Genomic DNA, 23,511 nt, shown 5'->3' with positions numbered 1-23,511 from the left:
GGCTTACCCCTGGTTTCCGCAGGGTCTTAAGTCTCAAAAACTTTAAAAATAGGCCTTAAAGTCTTAAATTTGCTGTTCTAGGTCTAAAATATTCTTGCACAGGTCTTATTTTTACGATGTCCATTTAATGCTACATCTAATGCTCATTTAAGTTCTTTTTTGTTGTTGTTGCTGCTTGGTTTTCGTGGTGTTGTAGATCTTCATTTCACTAGTCCTAATGTAACTCTGTGTGCGTGGCGAATGTGACGTCATCGCTGTGTGTTGCTTAATAGTTCCCCTTTAATGACAGTTGTCGTAAGCATATTCATACACTGTAAAAAATTAATTTACGGTAAAAAACGGCAGCTGTGGTTGCCAGTACTTTACCGTTAAAAATACGGTACAAACCGTAAAAGTAATTTCTCATTTTTATGGTAAACTACCGTATTTTATTAATTTATAGATGTAATATGTCTGTATTTTGAAATACCAACATCTACACATCTTTTGTTACACAGATAGACACGTTAACACAGCCATAAGCAGGTGGTGATGAGAAAGTTACATAATGAACTAATGCTCATTGCAACCAACTTTCCCACAAGCAGGAGAGTGTATCAGTGTATAGAACAGGGATGGGCAAATTCGATCCTGGAGGGCCGGTGTCCTGCATAGTTTTGCACTAACCCTAATCAAACACACCTGCTCGTAGCTTTCTAGTGATCTTGAAGACACTAATTAGGGTGTTCAGGTGTGTTTGATTAGTGTTGGAGCAAAACTCTGCAGGGACACCGGCCCTCGAGGATCGAGTTTGCCCATGCCTGCTATAGAAGGTGCTCAGTGTCATTCACACAGCTACTAAACACCAGTATGGTAACACGCACAAAATTAAAGTCATGAAATTAACATTGTTTATCAACATTAGATGTAACATAAATCTCTAATGTACATAACTGATGAGGGAAACAACTAAAAAGATCCATAGTAACGTCAACAAAAAGCATAAAAATTGATGTGCCATGCAGGGAATTCTGGGAAAGCCGATTTACGGTTATTCACCGTATATATTAAGGAAATACACCGTTAACCAGGTTATGGATTTGTACTGTAGCATTTTTACAGTTTTTTTACCATTGAAATAACAGCCATTTTTTACAGTAATCATGATGTCATGTTATGATTATAAAGCTTTCATGGCAGTCTTTTGAACACCCCCTTCAAGTAAAGCATTACTGAAAGTTTGTATCCAGCATTGTGGCTTAACCTAATTGTAACCAGGTTAGATTTGTTTGGTTTGTTGACCTAAAGCTCTCTGCAACCCATCTAAAGTTCGTTCAACTGGTTTTGGCTTCAGTCATCGATTCACTCGTCGAACTCTTTGTGTCTGGGATGAGCAGAATAGATCTGTAGGACAGAAAAGCATTGAAGCGAAGCAGGAGTGTGAACATTATGGTAAAGACACCTCCGCAAGCTCCGCTCCTCCCTATATACCGCCGATTTAAAGACTGATTCTATATTTGCAAACCTTTGATGATATCATTATCCGACTTCCAGATCATCTTGGAGACGGAGAGTCTGGCATTGTGTAGGTTTAATGATTCTGTTACTTACATCATCTTTGTTTGGGTGCTCATTAAGCGGCCTGCGGTGTGATGTTCCCACAGATGTCCATGTCTGACAGGGAAGCTCCTTCAAGCGGGTGCAATAGTTAATGTTTCTGTTCGATAAAAGGGTTGAATCGTTCCAATTATAACACAGAGTGAATGCTAAATCGTTAGCACATGGATAAATCGACTGCTGTCCCCATATGCTGGTCTCGTGCGAGACGCTGGAACCTGTCAAACTCATAAAGTATAAGGAGGACAGATGCTCCTAGTTAGCGAGACATACGGTCAGGCGACTCAATAAAACTTGACCTAGCGTACAACACACACTTCTTTAAATCAATAGCTGCTTGAAAAAAAGGATCACAAACTGATGCTTGTTCTCTCACATGAGAGGTTTATGGCTGGGGCCTGCTAAAGTTCATGCAGAAAGCGCTGATGTGCCTCGGTGGAACTAAAAAGGCCTGCGTGCAGAAGCTATTTTAGGTGATCATCCAGATGCACACGTTAAAAGATCCCAAAGGGAAAACGCCTCAGGATTTTAGACAGGGGGCGAATGTGCAGCTTTTGCATTTTCGGGAGGACACAATGAAGCATGACCTGGTTTGAAAGAGGAAATTGGTCTCATTTTTATGAATTAGAGATTAATCGATATTTGTCGTCACACCATTAGACTGTCAAAGAATGCCTCCCCTGGTGGGCAAAATATTATTATCTCTTTTCTATTTATGGTCATTCGTTTATTCATTCATTCATTTTCCTTCTGCTTAGTCTCTTATTTATCAGGGGTTGCCACAGCGGAATGAACCGCTAACTTATTTAGCATTTGTTTTACACAGCGGAATTCACACACACTTATACAAAAACGGCCAATTTAGTTCATCCATGTGTTTGAACTGTGGGGTAAACTGGAGCACCCGTAAGGAAACCCACGCCATCACGGGAAGAACATGCAAACTCCACACAGAAATGCCAATTGACCTAGCTAAGGGTCGAACCAGTGCCCTTCTTGCTGCTACCCACGAATTATTATTATTATTATTATTATTATTATTATTATTATTATTATCATTATTATTGATTAATAATAATAATAATAATAATAATAATAATAATAATTTATTAATATTATTGTTGTTGTTTTAATAATTACTGTTTTTTATTATTATTATTATTACTAATAGTAATATATCTTATTATTATTTTAATCATTATTATTGATTAATAATAATAATAATAATAAGAAGAAGAATAACAATATTTTATTAATATTATTGTTGTTGGTTTAATGATTACTATTTATTATTATTATTATTATTATTATTATTATTATTATTATTATTATTATTATTATTAATAACAATAATAATAATAATAATAATAATAATAATAATAGATTTTATTATTATTATTTTAATCATTATTATTGATTTAATAATAATAATAATAATAATAATAACAACAACAACAATAATGTTGTTGTTATTGTTATTATTATTATTATTATTATTATTATTATTATTATTATTATTATTATTATTATTATTATTATTATTATTATTAACAACAAAATACGAAAACTATTAATAAACAGATAATTTCTGCAGTGCATACTAGGCCCATCTGCCCTACATCCTTAATATTTTTTCTGCGTATCTCTTCATTTTATTTGGACCGGCTTTAACGAAGCACTAAAAACCTCAGCTCGACACATGACCTCAGCTCCAGACATTTGCACGAGTGTCGCAGGTCCCTCGTTTTTTTAATTTTTGATTTCAGTCCAAATGATAAATAAAAAAATCTAAATTGTTTTCATTCGCACATGCCGTTCTTGAGATTCTTGAGCTTGCAGTCACACCATTGTATGACTGCATGGAGCAAGGAGCTCAATTATTTATTAAATGTGTGAATTTGAAGAGAAACGGACAGAATTTTATTATTATTATTATTATTATTTGTCTTTTCATTTTTTTAAATTTTAATTTATTCATTATAAATGTATTATTACTATTTTCATTGTTGTTATTATTATTTATTTATTTATTTAATAATACTAATAATTTGTATTATTATATTCAATAATTTTTGATTATTAATTGTAATAATAATATATCTTGTTGTTATTATTATTGTTTTTATTATTATTTTATTTATTATTACTATTTTTATTGTTATTATTATAAATAATGTATTTATGTATATATTTATCAATTATTATTTATTAATTAGTTTTATTTTTATTATTATTATTATTATTATTATTATTATTATTATTATTATTATCATTATTTTTATTATTATTATTATTATTTGTCTTTGTTTTTATTTATTTATCATTTATTATTACTATTTTATTGTTGTTGTTATATTTATTAATTTATTAGTTATTTCATGTATTTAATATTATTATTATTATTATTATTATTATTATTATTTATTATTATTATTATTATTTTGTCTTCATAATTTATTATTATTTATAACAATTTGATAATTGTTGTTTGTTTTTTCATATATATTTTTATTTTATTTAGAATTTTATTTATCTTAATAATAATAATAATTATTATTATTATTATTATTATTATTAATAATAATAATAAGTTGGGTATTTATTAATTATTATTATTTGTTGTTATTGTTGTTACTGTTATTGTATTACAGATAATTTTTACAGTGCATACTAGGCCCATCTGCCCTATATCCTCTATTTTTTCTGCCTATCCCTTAATTTTATTTGGACCGGCTTTAAAGAAGCACTAAAAACCTCAGAATGTCACAGGTCCTTGTTTTTTTTTTTATTTTTTTTATTTTATTCCAAACTATAAATCTGTCCAAATTGTTGTCATTTGCACATGCCGTTCTTGAGATTCTTGAGCTTAATTAAAAAGGAGCTTAATTATTTATTTTATGTTAAATGAGAATTTAATATTATTATTATTATTATTATTTGTCTGCATTATTTTTATTTTATTTATTTTTATTTTTAGTTTATTTCTTTTATTTATTAACATTTTTATCATCATCATCATCTTCATCATCATCATTTTATTGTTGTTGTTGTTGTTATCATCATTATTATTATTATTATTATTATAAATGTATGCATTTGTGTTCATTTAACAATCATTATTATTGTTTATTTATTATTACTATTACTATTCTTTGTCGTCTTGTCATTTTTATTTTCTCTTCCACTTTAATTATTATTTAATTTTATTTTGTTTATTTATTTTATTATTATTATTTTATTTATTATTATTATTAATAATTAATTAATTTAAGCATTTATGTATTTACTAATTATAATTTATTATTATTATTATTATTATTATTATTATTATTTATTATTATTATTATATTTTTTATTATTATTATTATATTTTTTATTAAAAACAAAATCCGGAAACTGTTAATAAACAGATAATTTCTACAGTGCATACTAGGCCCATCTGCCCTACATCCTCTTTTTTCCTTCTCCGCGTATCCCTTCATTTTATTTGGACTGGCTTTAAAGAAGCACTAAAAACATCAGACCCAGACAGACGAGTTTAGCAAGAGTGTCACAAGTCCTCGTTTTTTTTTAATTTGATTTCAGTCCAAATGATAAATCAGTCAAAATTGTTGTCATTTGCACATGCCGTTCTTGACATTCTTGAGCTTCCAGTCACACCATTGCATGGAGAAGTGTGACTGGAATATCTTAGTCATTGCCTACAGACAAAACAAAGCAGCGGCTCACCTTGGGGCAAAGATTCTTGGAAATCTGTACGTGTGGATTTGTGTTTTCAGCTGAGAATCATCCACTGTCGGAAGAGATTTGTGTTGTTGCAGCTGAACATTTGCTCCAGTTTCAAGAGTATTCAGAGCTCATGAAAGGAGTATTTACAGACATAATTTGATGTTTAAATCTACACTCAATCACTACCATATGTAAACTTTAAAGGTCCCTTATAATGTTATTTCAGAGGAATGTTCTGGGATATTTAGCAATAGGTTTACATCTATATGACGTCAACAAACACTTCAAACAAACAGTTTCCTCACAGTATGCAGCATTATGCACGCTGCAGCATTATCATTTATTCTGGTCAACAGTTTTATTATTTCTTATAAATTAATTCAGCCATAGGCCAGCAGGATGGTGAGTTTTTTTATTTATTTATTGTTTTTTATATCGTTTCTATTCGTCGTCTTCTATTAATTTATTATTATTATTATTATTATTATTATTTGTTGTTGTTGTTGTTATTGTTATTATTATTATTATTATTCATTTTATATTTATTATTATTTTTATTATTAATATTGTTAATTTTAAATTGTTGTTGTTATGTATTATTAATTATGTTATTATAAATGTTTTTATTATTTTAATAATAATAATAATAATAGTTGTTGTTGTTGTTGTTGTTGTTGTTGTTGATTATTATTATTAATATTAATATTAATATAAATGCATTATTATTATTGTTATTATTATTGTTATTAATTTTATTATTATTATTTAATTTTTATTTATTTATTATTAATATTATTATTATTATTATCATTAGAAATTTTATTTTTTATTATTATTTTATTATTAATATAAATGTATTCTTCTTCTTCTTCTTCTTCTTATTATTATTATTATTATTATTATAAATTTTATATTTATTATTATTATTAATAATTTTATGTTTGTTTATTATTATTATTATTATTATTATTATTATTTATTTATTTTTTATTAATATAATTTTTTTATTATTATTATTATCATTATTAATTTTATATTTATTATTATTATTATTTATTTTTTTATTTAAAAAAATTATTATTATTATTATTTATTTTTTATTAATATAAATTTATTATTATTATTATCATTATTAATTTTATATTTTTTATTATTATTATTTATTATTATTATTTATTATTTATTTTTTATTAATATAATTTTATTATTATTATTATTATTATTATTATTATTATTATTATTGGACATTTGTTTGGGAATTTTTGTACTATTATTATTGGCAAGTCCTCATCTATTTCGAGCTGTGCGGAACATCCATGTTGTGGAGAATCTTGACGTAGTCTCAGTAATTGCTTTTGCGCATTTACATGGCAGAGTTTTTATTTCTTTGGTGGTTAGGTTTATTCCATCACCCTCAAAATGATTAGAATTGCAACCAGTTATGTAAATTCGGACCACGAGTCCACATATATGGACATAATTTTTCTAAAAGTACATCATATCAAAAGATGATCCCTCTAATTAGGTTCCGATAAGGCCAAATAGCAAAGAAAAATAAAAAAATTCAAAATAAAACCCCTTGGGCCTGAAATCAAGAAGCAGCTTGTTTTCAGAAATATGTAAAAATTAAGTGATTAAAAAAAAGCACTCAAAATTTACATATGATTTATGAAAACAAGCTGCTTTTCTTCTTTCCCTTTAAACAAGCAAAACAATTTGACAATGGGGTATAATCCAAAAAATCCCCAAAAAAGTTTTCAAAACTGTCTGTAGTTTGCAGTCAGCCAATGAAGACCGTAGACTGGCATACAGGTTTCATTCATTCGCTCATTTTCCTTCGGCTTAGTGTCTTGTTCATCAGGGGTCGCCACAGTGGAATGAACCACCAAATATTCCAGCATATGTTTTACACAGCGGATACCCTTTCAGCTGCAATCCAGTACTGGGAAACACCCATACACACTCATACACTATAGCCAATTTAGTTTATTCAATTCTCCCATAGCACATGGGTTTGGACTGTGAGGAAACCCACGGCAACACGGGGAGAACATGAAAACTCCACACAGAAATGCCAACAGGCCCAGCCATTACTCGAACCAGCGACCTTCTGCTGTGAGATGACAGTGCTAACCACTGAGCCACCGTGCTACCTCGACATACAGATTTGTAGACTGTAAATGGACAGATGGACAAAAATAAAAGTGCTATTTGTTATAAACTTGGAGCTGTGAAAATGTAGAGTTTCATTACACATGTTAGGTAATATCTGAAACACTATAATGGGGCTCTTTGGTTGAATACATGTGAGATGCATTTTCCTCAGTGCACTTCATCACCCTGGATGCATTTGCAGATACAGAATATCAGCCGTTCTCTTTAAAAAGCGATGCTGGAGGTTTTCTGAGAATTCATCATCTTTTCTGAGACATTTGTTGCAATTACTTTTAATGAAGTGGTGTCAAGTTTGTAATGGATTTAACAAGTGTCCTAGCAGAGTAATGACAGGTGTTGCTCATCACTACACTTCTGTTCTACTCTTTTAATTTTTATCTTTTACTGTTCTACTCTCGGCGGCGCAGTAGTTAGTGCTGTTGCCTCACAACAAGAAGGTCGCTGGTTCGAGCCTCGGCTGGGTCAGTTGGCGTTTCTGCGTGGCGTTTGCATGTTCTCCCTGCGTTCGCATGAGTTTCCTCCGGGTGCTCTGGTTTCCCCCACAAGTCCAAAGACATGTGGTACAGGTGAATTGGGTAGGCTAAATTGGCCATGTGTGAGTGAGTGTGTATGGATGTTTCCCAGAGATGAGTTGCAGCTGGAAGGGCATCCGCAGCGTAAAACATGTGCTGGATAAGTTGGCGGTTCATTCCGCTGTGGCGACCCCAGATTAATAAAGGGACAAAGCTGAAAAGAAAATGAATGAATAGATGTTCTACTCTTCTAATATTTCTTATATTGCAAAAAGCATATGCATTCATTATGTTTGAAATGTATAACATGAAGCGTTACCTGCAGGTGATGATCCTTTCTACACTGTAAAAAGTGATTAGTTGACTTAAAAAAGAGAGTAAACTCATTTCCTCATAATTATTAAGTAAATAAACTCATAAAAGTTTAGTCAAAGGGTTTACTTACTTTTTTTCAAAGGGGTTGTCCACTAAAATATCATATTTTAAACTTTAGTTGATGTGTAATGTTTATGTTCACATAGTGAAGTTTCACAAACTAATTTCGAGAGGAGCATGTGATATGATCGACTACAGCTGATCCTTATCGCTAATCATTAGCTAGCCTATCGGATCATTCTAAAACTACTATAAATATCCTGTCTAAACTTCATTCCCTATTCCTCTATTCTTCCTTTCTTCCTCCTCCTCATTCTATGATCGGGTGACACGGTGGCTCAGTGGCTCGCGCTGCTACCTCGCAGCAAGAAGGCCAAAGGTTCAAGTTCTAATTGAGCTAGTCGGCACTCCCTGCGCGGAGTTTGCATGTTCTCGTTGGTTTTCTCCGGGTCCTCCGGTTTCCTCCCACAATCTAAAAACATGCACACAAATTGTAATAACAGTCACAAGCACTTAACACATATACTGAATGAGTAAGAACCAACGTATTAGCCAAAGCATAATTGGGGCACTCGAGAAATACCTGATCTCGTATCCCTCCTAATGTTCATTGACCAGGTGGGAACCTTGGACTCATCTATCTCCGAGCTCAGGGTTCTCTCCCGGGACAGCATGCCAAACCTGCTATTATAGTTGAGCATTATCTAAGTGTGAACTCTTGAAATGTAATACGCTCAAAGTTCAATGCAAAGGGAGACATTAGCTGTGTTTCAAATGGCATACTATACACTATGCACTTACACACTCAACAGTATATGTATGTAGTGTCGTCCCAAATAAAACACTAATGTTTTTTCACTAAATGGAAAATCAAACCGTTTCCCTGATGATGTTTGACGGTGTCCAAATTAGTGAAATAAATGACCAAACTACCAAATAATACCTGCTATGAGTCTAACCGCATTCACCATCGGGAGGCGCTATAATTACTCTCGTAGTAATTATTCCAGGGGGTGTGGCCAGAGGTGCTGTAGTGTTATTCACCTTATTCTCCGCGTATGAGCAGACGCAGCCATTTGAATCTTTTTGGCTCCAGACTTTTGGTCTCATTTACGTCTATACATTTTTTAGAGGTTAAAAACAGCCCGTTCTGCTGCTTGATGCTGCAAACTGATATTTTCTTATGATATTATTCTACTCTGTAAAGTCATGCAAACACTTGTTTGTAGAGCGAGTTTGACTGTTTTCTGCCATTTATTATTTCTAGTCATTTCTCCTAATAGGAAACTGAATTGAAAGTTCTAAAGTAATCGCAAAAACAAGTGCTCTTCCGCAATGAAGAATAAGGTCAATAGCAGAGAAAGCTAAAATGCCATTTAAACACAGAGCTTCTGTTTCTGTATTTGGGCTTCCAAAGGACATGACACATGGAGAAGTGCTTACAATTTGATTTTAATTATGTTTTAGAGAATTATAATAAAGATGTAGCTCTAGCATTTGACAAAGGACAGCTTCCAGAATCTCTCTCAGTTCAGTGCTGGATTCAGCTAAAAACTCCTCAAAGCTGGAGCAGCTCCATCCATAATAGACAAAGCTGTGGACTGTGAGCCACCACCTGTAAGTGTTTTTATTTGTTAGAATTGATCTATTACATGCATAGTGTCTAGCGTTAATGGTATGTTGTAGGAAGGACGTAAACAAGGATGTAAACAACAGGAAATGCTGTTTGGCACTGTTAACAATTTAGCTACGAATTCATATTTATCAGTCAAACTGCTGTAAACACCCACACTCTTCATTCGTGCTGCAGTGTGTCTATGTGCTGCTTTCTCTGCATTATACATCTCAAATAACAAACTCGCAAAAGATATGAACGTTTCATATTACTTACATATGCTTATAACCTGAATATATATGAAAACTTGTCAGGTTTTATTTTAGAGAGCAGGCGTGAGGTTCAGCTGTGTCCTCTTCATTTTCTGTCTAATTCAGGCTACACTGGCTGACCGTATTTACACAACAGAGGCACACAGCATGTGCTAGTAGGGGTATGAGTTTTCTTGGTGACGTGGAGCCAATCTGCGAAGCACAGTATGTTATCTGAGCCTCTTAAGGGCGGGCTTTAAGAAGAACTTGGAAATATGACAGCTATATGACAGTCCTAAGTATGCTACCTGACAAAAGTCTTGTCGTCGATCCCAGTTGTACAAGCAAAAAATAACAATCATCACAAATACTGCAGAAGACCTACTGGAACCTGCATGGACTCAAGATTCTCAGAGAAATCAGTCAAGTTTGCTGAAGGAAAAATCATGGTTTAGGGTTACATTCAGTATGGGGGTGTGTGAGAGATCTGCAGAGTGGATGGCAACATCAACAGCCTGAGGTATCAAGACATTTGTGCTGCCCTTTACATTACAAACCACAGGAGAGGGCAAATTCTTCAGCAGGATAGCGCTCCTTCTCATACTTCAGCCTCCACATCAAAGCTCCTGAAAGCAAAGAATGTCAAGGTGCTCCAGGATTGGCCAGCCCGGTCACCAGACATGAACATTATTGAGTATGTCTGCTGTAAGATGGAGGCGGCATTGAAGTTGAATCCAAAGAATCTTGATGAACTCTGGGAGTCCTGCAAGAAGGCTTTCTTTGCCATTCCAGATGACTTTATTAATCAGTGATTTGAGTCAGTGCAGAGATGTATGGATGCAGTCCTCCAAGCTCATGATGGAGTCAGACACAATATTCATTCTGTTTCCACTGCAGCATGACCACATATTCTATACTGGACATTATTTCTGTTCAGTGACAAGACTTTAGTCTAAGAAAAGTCAGACCTTACTGTTCTAATGAAATCATTAAAAAATCAAGGCTTGATCATACTTTATTCTGGTAAAATAAGCCTAATCTAGAGGCCTTTGCCTTTCATAAAAGCCACTTCTGATACCAAATGATCAACTAGAAGTCAAGTTATAATTTGTTGCTCCTAAAACTTGGATAGGCGACAAGACTTTTGTCAGATAGTGTACTTTGTAAAAAAAGATGTGTTTACACCATGAGTACATTGCAAAAAATTACTAATTTCAGTGTAAGTATTCGTTAAGGCAACTTAATATGAAGTAGGACCAAATAATCTAATCTAATGTCTATTAGTATCCAAAGTATCCACAATTGTTTTTCAAAGCTCCTTTGTTAAATTTTACATGCATTTAATCTTAAAATGACTCCATTGCATGCTCTATTTAGATCTTGTTTCTTTAGTATCTGTTGTAATTTATTTCTGGCGATATTCTGCCGCAGATATTTACTTTAATTCCAAAGGTCGTTTCTATTTATGTGCGCTCGAACAGTTACATTAATGCTTTCTTTTGAAATGCATGCCTCTTAAAATGTCTTGCAACAAAAGGCCTGTGGAGCAGCAAGTAAAAGCATCGATTTAGATCAGTTTGTAGAGCTTTGTGACAATGTAATGAATGCCTTTGTGTAAAACTGATCTATATAACATATTGCATTTCTTTTAAAATATGCATTAACAAATACTTTTCGAAAGTTCTGCCCTTTAACTCATTGTTAATGAGAATTTATCATTTCTTCTTTCATTCTTTTTCCTTCGGCTTAGTCCCTTTATTCATCAGGGATCGCCACAGCGGAATGAACTGCCAACTTATCTAGCATATATTTTACAGCAGCAGATGCCCTTTCAGCTCCATCCTAGTATTGGGAAACACCCATACGCACTCATACACTACGGCCAATTTAGTTTATTCAGTTCACCTATAGAGCATGTGTTTGGACTGAGGGAGCACCCAGAGGAAAAACACACCAATACGAGGAGAACATGCAAACTCCACACAGAAATGCTAACTGGTCCAGTGTATGTGTATGTATATGTATGTATGTATGTATGTGTGTATGTATGTATGTATGTATATGTATGTATGTATGTATGTATGTATGTATGTATATATATATATATACATACACACACACACACACACACACACACACACACACACACACACACACACACACACACACACACACACACACACACATACATACACACATACATACATATACACACATACATACACACATATATATATATATATATATATATATATATATATATATATATATATATATATATATATATATATATATATATATATTAAAGCTTTTATGTATAAATAAACAAGTAAACTGCATTGTCTCAGAATATACACACATCTCACAGGTGTCTCTTTTGATCGCCCACTGTCATCTCAATGGCGAATGCGTCAAGTATAAAAGCCCCGTCCGATTAGTGAAGTGCGCGATGCAGCGCCAGGCGAAAGTATAAATCAGCCTTGATATGATTGTTTGTTTTCCTGTAGTTTAACGGTGCATCTAACCTGTCTTCAGTACTGTTCAATTTCAATACATTTATTTAACCACTAATTTTAATTTAGCATTTTCTCTTTGTGTATGCGTGTTTTTGATATTGTAATATAGGTCTTAAATTTAATACTTGTCTTAAAAAGGTCTTAAAAAGTCTTAAATTTGATGCTATGATATCTGCAGAAACCCTGCAATCCATATGGAAAAGTACCCGACTTGTGTCCTCGGAAGTTGCTTTTTCCCAAGTCTGAACTTCCAAGGACGCATGGTCGAACTTCGCATACTTTGTGGTGAGAAGTGAAGTTTCATAAACTAATTTCGAGAGGAGCATGTGATATGATTGAGCACGTCTGGCCACTCATCTGTAATCAGTAATAATCCAATCAGAGTGATCCTAGTCTACTATAAATGGATCATTTTCTCCCTACTGCTCTATCTTTGTTTGGAAGAATCCCCCCTTCCACCCCATCTCCTCCTTTTCCTCCCTTTTCTAAAGGGGGAGCTCTCGAGACCTACCTGATCTCGGATCTCCTGATATGCTTATCGACCGGGCGGGAGCCCTGGGCTCAAATATCTCCGAGCTCAGGGTTCTCTCCTGGGACAGCATGCCAAACCTGCTTTATACGCCAAGCATATCTAAGTGGGAACTCTTGAAACAGCCATACTCTGAGAATTTACCTAAAAACAAACAGGAAGTGCGTTTTCTGATTTCAATTAAATACTACAAGGACAAATTGTTTTCTTAATGACATGCACAGATTAACTGTTCACCACAAAACCAGCAATGAGAGCTAACAATATAAATACGGTTAGTTTTGATTTTAATGTGCACTGAAAGGGCCGTGGTGAATATATGAAGCGAAGGCTGTTTGAAAACATCTGACTTCTATAGATGACACTGACCTAAATATTTAATAGCTCCTGTCATTTACTGGACGTCCAATCCTGTATTCAGATCATATGAGGAGCAGCCTGAGGTGGATCCGTCCACAGATGGTCAGAGGTTGTGTAGACCCAGAGCAGGGTGATCCGGGAGGCTGAATGGGCCAGGAAAAGGCTCTACAGAGAAAGGATGTATATGTTCAAAGAGCACCAGCTGGCCATCTCAGATCAGCAGCTGCCCAATCTGCTGCACATACCGCTCTGTAATATGGAGGAATGGGACCACCATGAATTTCTGGACAGGCAAAAGAAGTTTATGCGGGTGAGAGGGAGTGTCTCCTGCACGGACACAACTCACTGGTACATTTCAGAGCCCACACACACACACTGTAGAATGCTTTATTAACTTGTGTTGCATTTTCGAGACAATTTAGATATTGAAAGTTTTTAAATATTTCTATTGCATAACTATTTCTACAAAATTTAGATTCTTGTTGTTGTTGTTATTGTTATTATTATTCTTATTCTTATTATTATTATTATTATTATTATTATTATTATTATTATTATTATTATTATTATTATTATTATTATTATTATTGTTAATAATATTGTTATTATTATTATTATTATTGTTATTATTATTGTTAATAATAATATTATTATTGTTGTTGTTATTATTACTGTTATTGTTATTGTTATTATTGTTATTGTTATTATTGTTATTGTTATTGTTGTTGTTGTTGTTGTTATTTTAGGGTCAGGAGTGGTAAGCAGTTCACTGCATATCATACTGAATTAGATAAAATTAGAATAATTTAAAGGTCCCATGAAATTAAAATAAAGCTTTTTAGTTATTATTTAGTTTTATTTAATGTTATTATCAGTATTGTTAGTTTTTAAGATATCTATAAGCTAGTGTGATCAAAAACAGTGACACAATTTGCATTTAGAAGATATAAAACTGATATAAACATGTAAAGCTTGTAGTTTGTCACCTCGGCCTAAATGGATCAACGTTTTTTTTTTTTCAGGTAACCTCTTACTTTAGTTTCTCATCAAATCTTTTGACCAATCAAATGCTCTCTAGTATTTAACATGCCCCGCCCTCTTCAAGGTGCATCTCATTCGATGCGCTTGAGCTCAACAACTCTCACTGGCAGAGCAGTGATCATAACAAACTGCTATTGGCTGTTTTTTCACGAGTTCACACTTGCAATAGTTTCAGAATAAAGCGTATTTGGCGTGCTGTCCGGGGAGAGGGTCTGAGCTTGAGGAAGACACCCAAACTCGAGTTATTCCTCTTATCAGGAAACAGAGAGGAATTGAGATTCGAGCGCAGTATCTAGCCCGGCCCCACAACGCTCCCCCCGAGATTGTAATGCTTAAGAGGTGAGGTGACGGGGTGGTGGAGGGATGCTAAAGTCGTAAGATGCTGCAGGTAAGACAGCTTTGGTATATATAGGGGTTTGGTCAAGAACTGATTGGATAATAGAATAATTGTCAATGACGTATTTGATACTGAAACTTCTGCACGTGCTCCTCCCGAAATTTGTTTATAAAACATCACTTAAAAAAAGGAGGAGCTACACTGTTCTGCACCATCTGTGTTTTGGTTGAGATTACGTCAAACATCGAATAAAAATGCACATTTCAAAGCACTTCACAAGAGCTTTAAAAATAATAATAAAAGTAATAATAGTCCAAGAATTAAAGGGATAGTTCACCTAAAAATGTACTAATCCTTCCCCTGCTAAAAACCTATTTGACTTTTTCATCTGTTAAACACAAAGGAAGATATTTTGAAGAAGGCTGGAAACCTGTAACTATTGACTTTGACTATAGTATTTGTTGTTTCTTCGGTGGAATCCCACAATTCTCGCGAGGACATTATGGACATTGCACACCTGCACATACATTCACATTTATTTTTTTATTTAATTTCTACTTCAATTGGAACTTACTATTTACTACAGGTCAGTTTTCTTTTTTTCCGCTGTACGTAGTGTGTATATGTATATATATATTTTGTATTTGAAATGTAATATTTTGCTCCTTTTTTATAGCTATACCTTCTAAATGTACATTTTGCAAATATTTTATATATTGTTCTATTTTATATAGCTATAATTACTTAGCCTAAATTTTCCTATATTCGTTAATATATTCATATTTTCCTTCAGCTTGGTCCCTTTATTTATCAGGGGTTGCCACAGCGGAATGAACTGCCAACTATTTCAGCATATGTTTTTTTTTTTTTTTTTTAAATGTTTATTTTTTTCCTGGGTTTTCACCTTTAATCAATTGGACAGCAGAGAGCACTGACAGGAAAGAGTGGGGAGCAGAGAGAGGGGGAAAGGGATTGGCATAGGACCACGAGGTGGGAATCGAACTCGGGTCGCCGTGAGCACAGGAGCGTATGCGTCGACGCACCAACCACTACACCCCCAGCGCCGACTCCAGCATATGTTTTACACACACACTAACACACACGAATGCAAACAGCCACACACAAACAAACACAAACAGCCACACGCAAACAGCCACACAAACACAAACGAACGCAAACAGCCACACACACACACAAACAAATGCAAACAGCCACACACACACACACACACACACACACACAAACAAACACAAACAGCCAAACACACACATGAACGCAAACAGCCACACACAAACAAACAAACAAACACAAACACACACACACACACACACACACGAACGCAAACAGCCACACACAAACACACACGAACGCAAACAGCCACACACACACACACACACACACACACACACACACACACACACACACACACACACACACACACACACACACAAACACACACAAACAGCCACACTACAGCCAATTAAGTTCATTTAATTTACCTATAGCACATGTGTTTGGACTGTGGGGGAAACCGAAGCACCCGGAGGAAACCAACACGGGGAGAAGATGCAAACTCCACACAGAAATGCCAACTGACCCAACTGGGACTCGAACCAGCGACAGTGAGATGACAATGCTAACCACTGAGCGACCATGTTACCCTATTTTTCTATGTTTTATTTCTGGTTTTCAAGGCATTGAGGACATGGGCGTAAAATCCTGGGGGGCAATGAGAGGACATGTCTCCACAACCCCCCCCCCCCCCCCCCCCCCCAAAAAAAATTTCTAAACAAAATCGCGTTCTCTATTGTGAAAAATATATGCATTTATACCTAAAATTGATGTGTAAGAAAAAAAAACTGCATTTAGAAACCATTGAGTTCCCCCTTCCCTTCCTCACTGTGGTTTGGCCCACTGCCGGCTTTCCCAGTTCATCTCACCTACTTTACACACTCACGAGTCAGGTGTGCAGCTCCGGCTCAATTCATGTTAAACTTCATGATTCTCTTTAATGCAGTTGATGCAGACTCATTCATAAATCAGGTGTGGTAAAATGCTGATACTGATACTGAATTTTCTATAAATCTGCTTTATTAGCAATTATAATATTACTTGTTAATGTCAGCTTGTCTACAATAGCTTGTAGCATAGTGCAACGAACACGCCAAAGCTGTTTCCCATGCATTGTTTTATTTGTGACGACTTGGCATAATGTTAACTTGACATTAACATCCACAATTAGCATAGTGTTCAGCTGTGCATTTACATTTCTTGGGGTGGCATGGCGGTGCAGTGTCGCCTCACAGCAAGAAGGTCACTGGTTCGAACCTTGTCTGTTTCAGTTGGCATTTCTGTGTGGAGTTTGCATGTTCTCCTCGTGTTGGCGTGGGTTTCCGCCGGGTGCTCCGGTTTCCCCCACAGTCCAAACACGTGGTACAGGTGAATTGGGTAAGCTAAGTTGTCCATTGTGTATATGTGTGAATGGGAGTATATGAGTGTTTCCCAGTGATGGGTTGCAGCTGGAAGGGCATCAGTTGCGTAAAACATATGCTGGATAAGATGGTGGTTCATCCCGCTGTGTCGAGCCCAGATAAATAAAGGGACTAAACCGAAAAGAAAATGAATGAATGAATGAATTTTGATCCACTTCAAATATTGACAGCTGTACTGCATGTGATCATACGTAATCAAGATTCTATCTAACACTATAATTTCTGGATGATTTTCTCTAAGCAGCAAAGCAGTTTTCTGTCCTTCGCTCTATTTAAACTAAAATGCAAGTGATTTATTTTAATTTTCATACACAAGCTAAATGTAAATTTAAGTTAAATTTACCCACAAAACACAGGTTGGGGCCACAAAGGGCAAAATCCATTGGGCCCTGCTTGGGCTGACCTATGTGGGGCCCACATGTTTTTTTTGTGTGGGCAAGCCCACTGTAAGATCGCCCACAGAAAACCCACATTGGGGCCCCAAAGGGCAAAATTCATTGGGCCCCACATAGGCTGACCCATATGGGGCCCACATGGGTTTTTCTCTGGGCATGCCCACTGTGGGCTTACCCACAGAAAAACCCACGTGGACCCCAAAGGGGAAAATGTTTATGGGTGTTACATGCCTGGGGTTGTTGCTCAGTTGTTCCCTCCTCCCCTTTCTGTTTTTATTTGCTGTTGTGACAACTCGGTGTTCCGATTGGTTGGCAGAGTTCTCCAGAGTGGACCAATCAGAAAAAGATTGGGGTTATTTAAGCACTCCAGTGATGACTCAACCCAGATTAGAGGGGGATCCTTGTTGCTTGGGGCCCACATGTTTTTTCTGTGGGATTGTCCTACCCACACTGTCCCACAGTAAACTCGCACTTACTCACAGTGGGCCCATACTGGCATGTTTGCTGGGTAATTAATGTGGACACTTCTAGACATATAAGTGCATTTATATTTGTACAATTAGACTATTATTTGAGTTCCCTTCATAAAAAATAGCTCATGAAAAAGATACTTATTGTCAACTTCCTACTGTTAAATGAAATTTACGCCCATGCTTGAGGAGAACTCTATTATCTCTATTATTATTATTACTATATTATATATACTATTAGCTGTGTTACCATAGCAACAACAAAATCACCACAACAGTTTAATTTTAGTACTTTGCTGTTCAAAAAACCCCTACAGTATGTACTATAAATTACTACGGTATTTTATTTTAGTTTCGCATGAATCCAGTCAAGTTCTCACATGCCATCTCTGAAAGTCTGTTTTGTTTCATCTGCCCTTGATAACAGCACTCGCTGAAGCACATGGCACAATGTTTACCTCTCGTTTTTCTCACTTGTTGATCGCTCAAAGACAGAACCGAACAACACTTAATTACCGCAGTATATCTAGAGCTCCTAATTACGCTTCTGGAGTCAGGCAAGGAATGTTCGCTGTGTGACTGCAGGCTTTCATAGACTGACAGATTCCTTGGCAACTGTTTCTCTTGTGTGTTTTTTTGCCCTCACACTTCTCTCTCTCTCTCTCCATCTTCCTCTCCTTTTCTTTTAATTAGAGTAGAAGATCAGTGAAATGCCAAGTGTCAAAAGCAGAGAGGATGAGAATATAGCATAAACGACCTTTTAAACTTTGCTGATCTTTGATAAGGCCACAAATGGAGCGTCTCGGTCCTCCCCGCGTGTTGTTTGTCTCACCTGGACACTTATCTAACTGGTGGACGGTTATCTAACAGCTTTATTCTGAGGGAAATATGTGACGGTTACAGCTTTCTGAGCACATTGTGAGACCGACTGAAGCACTGAGGATTCACATGCCCGGGTTTCTCAGTAGCGGAAGTCATCATACTGTAGTTGGGTAAACTTAAAACAGAGTTAATGAGAGAGGTTACAATCCAATGTGCTGAAACAATAAAAGAAAAACTGCACAATGGTGTTATCAGGACAAAAAAAACATAAATGCATATAAATGTTCATACGTTTTTTTTTTAAATCAAAGTATTAAGAACTTTCAAGATTTAAGATGCTGCTGACCGTTAAACGCATCATGACAGTCTTGTGAAAAGGGTGCATTATATCATCTTTGCATCATATTACAAAAAATGAATTACGGATTATGCGAGGCGAAGTTTATTTCAGCTTGACATCTTTTTGCAATTAAATGCATGCATTGTTTAATTATAGTGTAAGTGTTGAATTTTATTATGTTAACTTTTGTTTTCCTTTTTGGGTTTAATTTTAGTATATTATTTTTAGTAAGCTTATGTATTTTATTCTTGGGTTAATAAGCAAGTCGAAAATATGCATATGCAGATCTATTTTTTTATTTTATAATGTACACATATTAACATTTAACATTTTAAACACTTTTTGTTTTTTTTAATAAGCTTTTAAAAAATATTTTTTATTTTTAATTTATAATTTGTTACATTTATTTATTTTTCCATTTTTTTATTATTTAAATTTTAATTTGCAATTTTAATTATTTTTTTATTTAATTTTTATTATTTAATTTAAACTTTAATTTATCAATTTATTTAAATGTATTTTTATTATTTATTTTTTATTATTTTCAATTTTTATTTATTGTTTTTTTATTTATAATTTTAAAATGTATTCATACAATTTTCTTTTTATTTTAGATTAATTTAATTTATTTTAATTAATTTATTTTATTTTATTACTTTTTAAAATTTAATTGTTTAATTAGTATTTAATTTTTTATTTTATTTAAATTCATAATCTTAATTTAATTCATTTAATTTTAAATCCTTTTTTTAAAATTATTGTTTTAATTTTATATTACAATTTCAATTTAATAATTTTTTTACAGTTTGATTTAATTTATTATTTTAATTTATTTTAATTAAAAATGTAATTTAATTTATTAATTTATTTTATTACTTTTTAAATTTGAATGAATATAAGTTTTTAATTAGTATTTTATTTTTATTTTTATTTAAATGTATCATTTAAATGTAAATAACTTTTACATTTTTATTTGTTTCCCATTCAATTTTTTTATTTAATTAAATAATTTAAATAGTTAATTTAATTTAATAATTTATTTTATATTACTTTTTATTTTATTTAAATTTGATATTGTATAAATTTTATTTCACTTTATTGTCTGCACAGAGCTTCTGGGCAGAAATTAAGAAATTAAGATTATACTGACAATACAGACAATCCAGTATACATACTGTACACTTATATCTTTAAAAAAATGCATATCTTTAATACAATATCTTTGAAATGTTACCATTATTTTTATTGAAATATTTGCTATACCTCATACACCTGCATTTTCCCTCCATCTCCCTGTTGAAAAGGCAAAAACTCTTTAGGAATTAAAATTCACAGACTTTATTGCCAATTGTCTGAACTCTCCATGACATTGGAAGCCTTTGGGTTTTGCTCCTCTCTGGCTAGAATAATCACCTACTTTTTTGGCTGCAGGCTATAAACCACACTTCATAGGGATGGAGAATCCAATCTGACAGTCAGAGAGACTAGTGTCAGGACATTTTATTCAATCACACATTTTACCAGCCTCAATTCAGATCATGTTTTGGTTCATGCATTATGAGACCACAATCCAACAGCCTTAGGGGGAAAAAGAAGTCTTACATGTTGCTGTATACGGATGTCAGATTGAGATTTAGTCTGTCGGCTGTTCGCAGAGAGGATTTTGGGGTTTATAATAGCCAATAAAAACAACAGCTAATACTAGTGAAACAACTCATACTAGTGCTCTTTATACAGTCGCTGCATCTAATATCCTATAATTTACTTGGTGTTACAGGTAGGTATAATTATTTACAAAGTAACTAGTCCGTAGTGACTAAAGTAGGGCCTGTGGGGTAAAGTTGGCCATGATAACCTTTGATTTGGCCAGTCATCCCATCTGACAAGAGGAGAATGATAGGGAGCTGGTTGGGGTGAATTTTTGGGGCTGCTTTTGACAGAGATTGTAGTTTAAATTTAAGGTAACCTTTCGTTTGTTTGTTTTATTGCTGAGCTACAAAAAAAACCCAGGATTAAATTAAATGACTCATTTAAATGTTGTAAATGAATAAGACTTTTAAAAATGTAAATACTGTCACTTCATAAACCGAGGACAATGCATAAGATATCTGTGAGCAAATCAAGGTAAAGGCAAGAGCAGCTCAAAGTGTATTCAGCTTTGAACCTCATTGTATTATACACTCACCGGCCACTTTAATAGGTACACCTGTTGAACTGCTCGTTAATGCAAATTTCTAATCAGCCCATCACATTGCAGCAACTCAATGCATTTAGGCATGTAGACATGGTCAAGACGATCTGCTGCAGTTCAAAAAGGCAACAATTCACACAGGCTCACCAAAACTGCTGAGTCTCGATTTCAGAAGGTCAGAATTTTAACGTCAACAACATGACAGCATGGATCCATACTGCCTTATATCAATGGTTCAGGCTGGTTGTGGGGATGTAATGGTGTGTGGGATATTTTCTTGGCACACTTGGTACCTCATTAGTACCAATTGAGCATTGTGTCAACACCACAGCCTACCTGAGTATTGTTGCTGACCATCTCCATCTCTTTATGACCACAGTGTACTCATCTTCTGATGGATACTTCCAGCAGGATAGCACACCATATATCATAAAGCGCGAATCATCTCAGACCGGTTTCTTGAATATGACAATGTGTTCACTGTACTCAAATGGCCTCCACAGTCACCATATCTCAATTCAACAGAGCACCTTTGGGATGTGGTGGAACGGGAGATTCACATCATGGATGTGCAGCCGACAAATCTGCAGCAACTGCGTGATGCTATCATGTCAATATGGAGCAAAATCTCTGAGGAATATTTCCAGTACCTTGTTGAATCTATGCCACGAAGGATTAAGGCAGTTCTGAAGGCAAAGGGGGGTCCAACCCGGTACTAGTAAGGTGTACCTAATAAAGTGGCCGGTGAGTGTAAATGAGATTGTTTTTACTGTAATAAGTTTATGTGCATGACCATAGGTGAGAGAAACATAGATTGACCGATAAATCGAGAGCTTTGCCTTTGCTTTACAACGGATCGGTACATTGACCGCATTACTGCTGCCACTGCACCGATCCGCCTATTCAGTTGAATAATTCTGAATTCAACTGTACACATTCGTTGCAATGATGGATTTGGGAAATCAACAAACTATGTTTGTAATGGAACTCGCACCCCAGGCCAACTTGCAATGGACTGAGTGACCAACTGACCCACCCACTCCCTTCACTTAACCCAACCATTAGTGTTTTCAAAAGCAATGTAGAAAAAGAAAAGCCATCACAGCTGCGCGTTTCCACCACGCTTTCAGCCTCTGAAAGAAATCACTTATTAGAAATTAGTTATTAAAACTATTGTGTTTAGAAATATACAGGGGGGCTTATAATTAAGGAGGTCTAATATTTATGACTTCAACTGTATCTCTGATAGGTTTCTTTGTCTTAATGTAATTATGGGTCACTTTAGCCTTTAGCTTGCCAGCGTGCCTGTGCTAGACGTTGTGTGGGCTCTGATCTTCAGATTTGGAGAGCAGCGCTGAGAGCGTCTCCAGGATGAGTGGGCGCGTTCGGCACTGGCACCTTGCAGTTTGTTGTCTTTGGGAAAACAGATAAAAAGAATAAGTAAACACAGTATGCAAGCTTCAAAATTAGCATTGCGTTCACAGCTCTTTGAGAGATGACAAATTGAAATTTTGCACAGGTTTCCAGGAATGAGATGCAACAATAGTCAAGAGGTGAATTCAGGTGTTTGACATCGTCTTCCAGAAGCAGAACGGTATTATTGAGCTTCATTGCAGAAAGGATTACTTTTATTTGTTCACACACTCAGTTCTTCTAATAAAAACTTAGCACTGATATTTTTGTTTTCTGCAGGAAATGTGAGCAGTGAATGTTACAGTTTGTCATATTTAGGTTTCGTGCTATAGAACTTCTGTTAAGGGAACTT

The sequence above is a fragment of the Danio aesculapii genome, chromosome 14 (genome assembly GCF_903798145.1).
Source record: "Danio aesculapii chromosome 14, fDanAes4.1, whole genome shotgun sequence".
In the NCBI taxonomy this organism is placed as follows: Eukaryota; Metazoa; Chordata; class Actinopteri; order Cypriniformes; family Danionidae; genus Danio; species Danio aesculapii.
This window is presented reverse-complemented; position numbering follows the sequence as displayed.